Consider the following 8,000-nt stretch of genomic DNA (forward strand, 5'->3'; position numbering starts at 1 on the left):
GAAAAGGAGGGCAACCATTAATACACTTATAACTCCCGTTTTTTTTTAAATTTTAGTGTTGCTCCTTACTTTCATCTGAGAAAACTTTTTTTGTATTTAATTTCTGATTTTTTTTTAAATAATGCCATGCAGAAAATCCCCCTCCCAAGGAAACATGCTCCCCGTTCAACTTAGTTGAAGGGTTCAAAATTTGCGTCTGTAAGAAAGACCCCTGCCCCAACCTACAGCTTTCAGAGCAAGGGTTGTAACTTATGCCCTGGGGGCATACAAGGTTCTTGTAGAAAGTGTGATCGTATATGCTTAGGAGGGGACTCATTTGATTGGTAATCAGAAGTTCTAATGCCCTATTTAAGAGTCAAAGTGATCATAGCGTGGCTACACATTTCTTGTGGGGAAATCTCCGCAGGTGTAAATTGGGATATGGTACAATTCATTTGACTAGGCTAAATTTCTCTTGAAGTTGTGGCAGCACTGGCCCACAGGCATTTGCAATAAAACTTATCTACACTTTTTGAGATCGCTTCTAGTCACAGCCTATATAAACAACAGTTGCGCAAACACTTTTCAAAAACAACACAATGCTATCGTCGCGACAATAATGGGCGCTGTGTCAAAACCAGACACTCTTGCGGTTGGAAACCGAATTCCGAAGAGGCTGATAGGTCACAACAGAAATTGCCGTTTTCACTCCCGGAGTAGAGCAAAGATCTTTCCGTGTTGATAGGATGTGGGAATGCCGGAGGTTAACGCCTAATCTAAAGATGTGTGTTGAAATTGAAATCTTTCTATGGGCAAGATACGACTCCACTCAACTAGTGTCTATATAGACAATCTATAACAATGAAACATATCCAGGGTAATTTGAATGGAATGACTAAAAAAAAAACACAATGGGCAATCTTACCATAAAGCTTTCTGCCACACAAATTGTAGGCAATCTCCCAATTCTAAAATAATTACTGAAGATGTATTTGCCTCAACAATTAGAAATTAGGCCAAAGCCCCAGTTTCTCGGGAATTCACAATTTTTAACAATGCAAGAACGCCCTGGGAATTGTTTTGGACTATATCTACATTGGAGTACACGTAGCTCTTGTTAATATTCTCCGAGTTATCTATAAGTTTCTAAGTAACACGTCGCATATAAAGAATTTGTTATAATCTCGCTTGGATTACGCCCGAAAACAGAGAGGGAAACCAAAGAGCACCAATAGTATGCGTATGCTGGGCCTCTTCGGGTCTTTCCCCCTTTTTTTTACTTTACCCAATATTTGGGTTAAAAACCCAAATATAAAAACAATTTTCCCAAAATGCACATAATATAAATTTTGAGATGTTCATTTGTTTTTCAAGATGTTCAAGATGACTTCGAAAACAGCTCATTCAATTGGAAACTGAAAGAGCCAGAGCTTTTTAATAGTGAAAAGTGATTGGAGGGCAACTAGCCCCCTCCCAAGCCCACCATTTCCCCAAACACATCCCATAAAAAATTTGAGATAGCCATTTTGTTCAACGTAATTGAAAGCTGTAGAAATGATGTCTTTGAGGATGACAGCTCCCCACAGCTCTCGAGGCAAGGCTTATAACTTATGCCCAGAAGGCAAATAAGTTATATCGTATAATCTTTGGAAAGGGCACATTGGATTGGTAAACAGAAGATCTAGTGCTCTTTTTAAGATTTAGAGTGATTGGCGGGTGGATTCCCCCATACCTCGTAATTCCCCGATATGCATCTGATTTTATTTTGAAATGGTCATTTATTGTCGTAGAAAGTTCGAAAACAACTCATTCGTTTGGAAATTGAGAGGGCCAGTGTCTGTTTTTTAGAGAGCCATTTGTTTTTAAATAGCCATTTTGGATAGCCATTTTAGATGGCCATTTTGTTTGGCATATGGTTTAGGAATTTTATTTATTTTAGTTGAAGGGTCCGAAAATTATGTCTTTGAGGAAGACAACCCCGCCCCCACAGCTCTCAGGGCAAGGGTTGTGAGCTATATCTGGGGGCATAACTTCTATGCCCCCATAAAAAGGGTGCAGAATTTCTAGCACCCTTTTTAAAAGTAAAAGTGATCTGGGGGCAGCTACCTCCCCCTCCAGACGTCCTTTTTCCCCAAAATAATCCAATGGCAACTTTGAGACAGTTATATTATTGAAAATAGTCCAAAGATCATATAACAAGGCCTTTGGGGCTGATAAAAACCACCAGAGCCTGGGGGCGAGGATTGTAAGGGGACACATAATATTTTTATGGAATGGGTGGTCATATATACTTCAGATGGGTTTTATTTAATTTGAAAGTTTATGCTATAGAGCCCTTTTTAAGAGTCAAAACTGATTTGAGAGCAACCAGCCCCCTCACCCTCATCATTTTCCCAAAGATATCCAATCAGAATTTGGAGATAGGAGTTTTATTCATTTTAATTGAAGGATCCAAAAAATTAAGTTTTTGAGGAAGACAACCCCACCCCCACAGCTTTCAGGACAAGGGTAACAGGACAACATTTAAGGAACCTAGAAAAACTGTATTTTATATTTTCATCTCTTTCTTCATTTGCTCTACGTCCTTTAAAACAGAACAACATTTGAAAACGACAGAAAAATAATATATAAGAACAATAACGTTTTTTCGTCTCTTTTTATTTAATTGACGTCTTTTTTACGTTTTGTTGACGGGTTTTCAACTAAATTAAATTAAAAACCATATGAAATAATTCTTATAGTGGTTTCATGTTGCAATTTTAACATCACTTACTTAACGTGAGAAAATAGCATGATTTTTGAGTCTTTACTAAAAAATAATCCAGCAATGAGAAGTATGGTTAAACCTTATGTATGGCATCCCAGTTGACCATAGGTTGTCGGACATCCATATCAGGTTTCTTGTTCCTGATCCCACTCCTGACAAACTGTTTAAGGTATGGAATAACTTTGTCTTTGTACGTCTCTGTAATGTCAAATGTCTTGAAAAGTTCACGTCCTCTATCTTCAACCTAGATGAGGAGGTATGCACATTGGACCTTTTCTGCTTTTCAGCTAAGGGGCCTTCAAACATTAGTTTTGCATGGTTTTCGAATTTTGTCCATTCATTGTCCAATTATCTCCATCCCAGTTGATCAAAGGTTGTTGGACATCCATATCAGGTTTCTTGTTCCTGATCCCACTCCTGACGCGATGTAGAATTTGGAATAGTTCTTTTATTCAGACCCGAGCACCTATAATATAAAACACACAATAAACAAAGTAAATTAAGGCAAAGCACGTAATAAAAAAAGGAAAGCATGGGCAGCTCATAAGTAGGTAAGCATAGCACACACAGGGCAGGTGAGTAATACTACACACCAGGCTAATTAATTAACTCAACTTAGATTGCGGGGTCTCGCCCCAATCCATTGTTTTATTGGTCACTAAAATTTTGGTCACTGGTCACAGCGAGAATGAAATTGTGTGGAAGGAATTTTGTGGGTGGTGTATTTTTCGCAGGAGGAACTTTCCTTGGAGGAGTTTCCCGTGAGGGAAGGGAAATGTTCATAGAGGGTGAGCCAGATTTACTGGCATTACTTGAAAAATGATCAGAAATTAAATAAAAAAAGAAGTTTTTTTCAACTGAAAGTGAGGAGCAACATTAAAACTCAAAATATACAAAAATTATTCCTTATTTGAAGGGATTGTCTCCTTCTCAATACCTTGTCCTTTACGTTGAAGTTGACCGTTTGTCCCAATTTTGTAAGAACGACACCTGAAACACAAAGGCCATTTAATTAGAATATGAAGGTGTTTTTTTAAATCCTAACAACTTTAGCCTGAAGAGCAAGGTATTGAGGAGAGGGACGACCCCTTCATATACGGAGTAATTTCTGTTAGTTTTGAGTTTTAATCGTGTTCCTTACTTTCAGTTGAAGAAACTTTTTTTTTATTGAATATGATTAAGAAATATGCCGATCTTCTTTTTCAGAATCAAACGCAATATTAAATGAGACAGTAGTGTATTTGAAATAGGGATGGAGGTAATCCTAAGCTTTCAGTGGCACAAATATTATTTTAATTTCGGTTATATCCAACTTAACGAGCTAAAGATTCACTTCTATAAAGTTTCCCATTTACGTGGCCTGGTAGTTTAACGTTTTAAATAATTCGACAAAGCTAAGTCTTTCTTAAAATTCGAAATTGTTGCTTAAAAAAGATAAATAATCATTTTAAACTTGTTCACCTTGGTAGCATTGCACTGAGGAAAAGAAATATTACGTGTTAAAAAGGCAGTTCCATTTTGAAAAGGGTGGTTGAATTTAATTGATTTATTTTCGTGCCAATGAGGTTTCATTTACCAATAAACTTATTCCTTAGCTTACGCAAGCGGTTGTTTCATAAGTCAGTAACATGATTGTTAACTTATACCAGAGGCCAATATTGTTTCATTCAAAGAATTGTTTCATAGGTTACACCATTATTGCATAGCTTACATCAGAGGTTGTTTCATAGGCCAATGACATTATTCCTTAGTTTACATCAGAGGTTGTATTGTTTGAAATTGTGCCGAAGATTTACTTCTGTTAATGTTTATGTTATTTTTCTATTTTTTGTAAGTTTTATAATTAAGTTTTGTATATTTTAAGTAAGTTCTTATATTTTTAAAATAAGTATGTTTTTAAGTTTAAGTACGTTTTAAGTAAGTATAAGTAAGTTTTATTTTTTTGAAAGTTTGTATTTTTGTAAAGTTTTTGTTCTATTTTTTGCATTCCTTTGGCCTTAATGTTACAACATAAGATAACAATCTCGCTACTATTCTATAGCTATGACTCAGCTTTGTTTACATATTGTACTTTATTATTTGTTGTTTAAATTTGTTTTGCTTCTTCTTTATTTAATTGTTATTTGTAGTTTAAATTTGTTTTGCTTCTTCTTTATTTAATTGGAAAATACTGTGGAAAGTTTTCAAAAACGGAAATAGCAACTTTTTATCATTATTTTTTAGCTTAATTCACATAATCCTATACTTTTCAGTGGTTGAAAAGACTAGTGGATATAATTCAAATATTAGGATGGAAATAATCATATAGATGATGATGATTCCTCTGACAGACCAGTTGAATAACTAAGTTTGGAGCCAATTCCAAGTCTTAGATCAAGCTATTAATATAGTATTATTTCAATAAAGAAAATTCTTACTTGAACCTGTTTTTAGGGTATAAAAATCTCATTAGAGACATCAATTTCATGCTTGGAACAAAGCTCAGTTTTTACTGGATTTTAGATTGGGGATTTTTCATACCCGTTTCATTGCTAGCCATCTTTGTTTATTCATTGTTTAACTACGAACCACTAAGGATTGGAGACAGCTATATGCCAGCGTCAGCAACAGGTAAATCTAAACGAAATTGACATAATACAATAAGTATTACATTACATACTCTAATATGATAGGAATACGTTTGTCTTGCTCAAAATTTTGCTACTACCAACTGAACCAGTAAGTTTTAGAGCCTCATAAGCAATTAGGAACTCATTTTGTGTCTAAAATTTTATATTTTGAAGTTATATTTTTTTTTTTTAATTTTAAATTTATTGGGTTTAAATAATTCTTGGGTATTGGTCTTAGGTTTCATGTCAAATTGTTTGTATCCGCACATTGTTGCTAACAACTATGTTTGCAACATATATGTTTGCAGCAATCGAAACATAAAAAAAAATTAACTCTTTGACGTTTAAGCTAACAACAAAGTCATTTAATTAGAAGTAACTAATTAACTATAAGAACAGACATAATTAATTATTAATTTGTAAATCATTATTAATTCATGCAACTGATTTACCAAGAGTTTATGCATCTACGTTTCTCGTTTAGTTCGAAATGGGTCATCCATATTACACAAAACCAAAAAACCTCATTTTAAATTGGTCTATTGAATCGGTTGAACGAAACGACGCAAAATAGCAACAATTCATTGTATGAAATTGAAAAAGATTATTCCACGAAAGAACTCATTAACAACAGCAGCAACGTTGGTTTCATTAATCAGTCACAGACCCAACAACCGTCTGTAGTTAATACCATCTAAGGCTACACGTCCTTTCAAAAGTCACCTTTTCAAAAATCAGCAACATGAAACAAAATTCAAGAGAGCAAAGAAAAAGAAAAAATAAATAGAAACATAATACTAAATGATTAACAATTTTCTTGGTATTATAAAACAAGATAAAAATCTTCATAAAATTTGATTTTAATAGTAACAATATTAATAACAATAGTAATAAAAAATTTAGCGCTCTAAAGTTCCAGAGTCTTTCAGTCTTTTTTAACTTAAATAAAACTAAAACGAACCCTATATAAACATAACATTACATAACTAACAAGATTACCCCAATTACAAAAATATATTTCTATGCTTCAGTACTAGCCTGATAAATCCTTCTAGTCTTTCTATTCTTCATCCTTCACTATTCTTGCAAGCCATCTCACAAACCTACAATCACCATGTGTTTCCTTTTACAGCTCACCCACCATATTTCTAACCGTCTTATCCATATTTCTGCATATGAGGCAAAATTTAGGACCACCAAGCCCTTGCCTACTCCCCATGTTATTCCCATTCCAAAAATAGTAAACCCGTGTCGCACTGTACCTGGGTCAACCTTATTCCTGATTCCACAACAAATTGCCAAGGCAGTCTTGCTATAACTTGTAGAGCTTTAACTTCTCGTGTTTTTTGTCGGATATAAAGATATTCAGTTTTACTGAAACTTGCATTACAAGAAAGTGTTGATTTCGTCTTTTAGACAGAACGGAGCAGAATTTTCTTTTTTAAGTTCAGTAAAGTGCAATCTCTAAAAATTTTTGACCATACCTACTAGGTAAATGCTAAAAATCACCTCAAAAGAATTGTCATTCCAGCAATTTGGTAACTTTTGGAGTCCCCTATGTTGTCACCTGCTGTGATTAACAAGTTCACTCACAAATGGTAGGTAAAATTTCACTTTCAAACTACAAATTATACAAACGAAATCTACAAACTACAATCTACAAACTTTCAAACAGAAAATTTCAAACGACATCTGTTGATGATTGTTGGTCCCCTAGGAGAAATTCCCAATGGACCCTATGTCTTCGTGATGATCAGCCGATAATGAACCTTAATATTTCTGTTAAGGTTCATCATACCAGCATTAGTCGTCCTATTACCTATAAGTGGTATATTTATGTTAGTAAAGCAGCCAGGTCTGTCATTTCTCCTACCCTGTTTAACAATTATGTTTTGGACGCACAGGAACCTTGCCCTTTTTCTTATATTCTGCGCAGTATCAAACATATATTTTGTGTCAAATGTCAATGATATCCTGAGCATATTGCTAAAAGTACCTAAAAGGAACTATCATTTGAGTAATTTGGTCTCTTTTGGAGTCCCCTATATTATCACCCACTTTGATTAACAATCTCACTAATAAATTGGACGTAAACCTTCACTGTATTTTTGGTCAGAATTCAGTTAAAATACAAATTCTCGACATCTATTTTGACAATTTGGCTGTGTGGTATTTAAGTTTGTCTTTTGGCTTCATTATCTACTTTACCGTGAAGATAATTGAAATGCATAGATCCCTCCGTCATTATTTGAATTTACTTTGGAAGTTAGTTGTCAAAGATAAAATTGACGTGTCTCATCCCATTAAAGGGTTTGACAGAAAATACTTTCGATTATGCTCTTAAGGTGTTTGTTCCCACCAAAATAAGAAATTTCGCAACAGGCCTGTGACTGTAATTGGCACCAAGAGGACTACTTAATGAATGCCTTTATAAGGCTACTTATTAATAGTAAACATACAAAAAAAATTTGTGTTTTATTCATCTAGATGAGAAAATCACCTTACAAATTAAATTCAGGAAAAATATGAAAATAAACGACATGAAAGAAAATATTGTGAAATCTGGTGCGGAAGTAAACACGCCCTTGCGACATGCAGGATTTGAACCTGCAAGTCCATGATCCACTAGCCCAGTCAAATCCGCT

This window comes from Artemia franciscana, chromosome 18 (genome assembly GCF_032884065.1).
Source record: "Artemia franciscana chromosome 18, ASM3288406v1, whole genome shotgun sequence".
NCBI classification, from domain to species: domain Eukaryota; kingdom Metazoa; phylum Arthropoda; class Branchiopoda; order Anostraca; family Artemiidae; genus Artemia; species Artemia franciscana.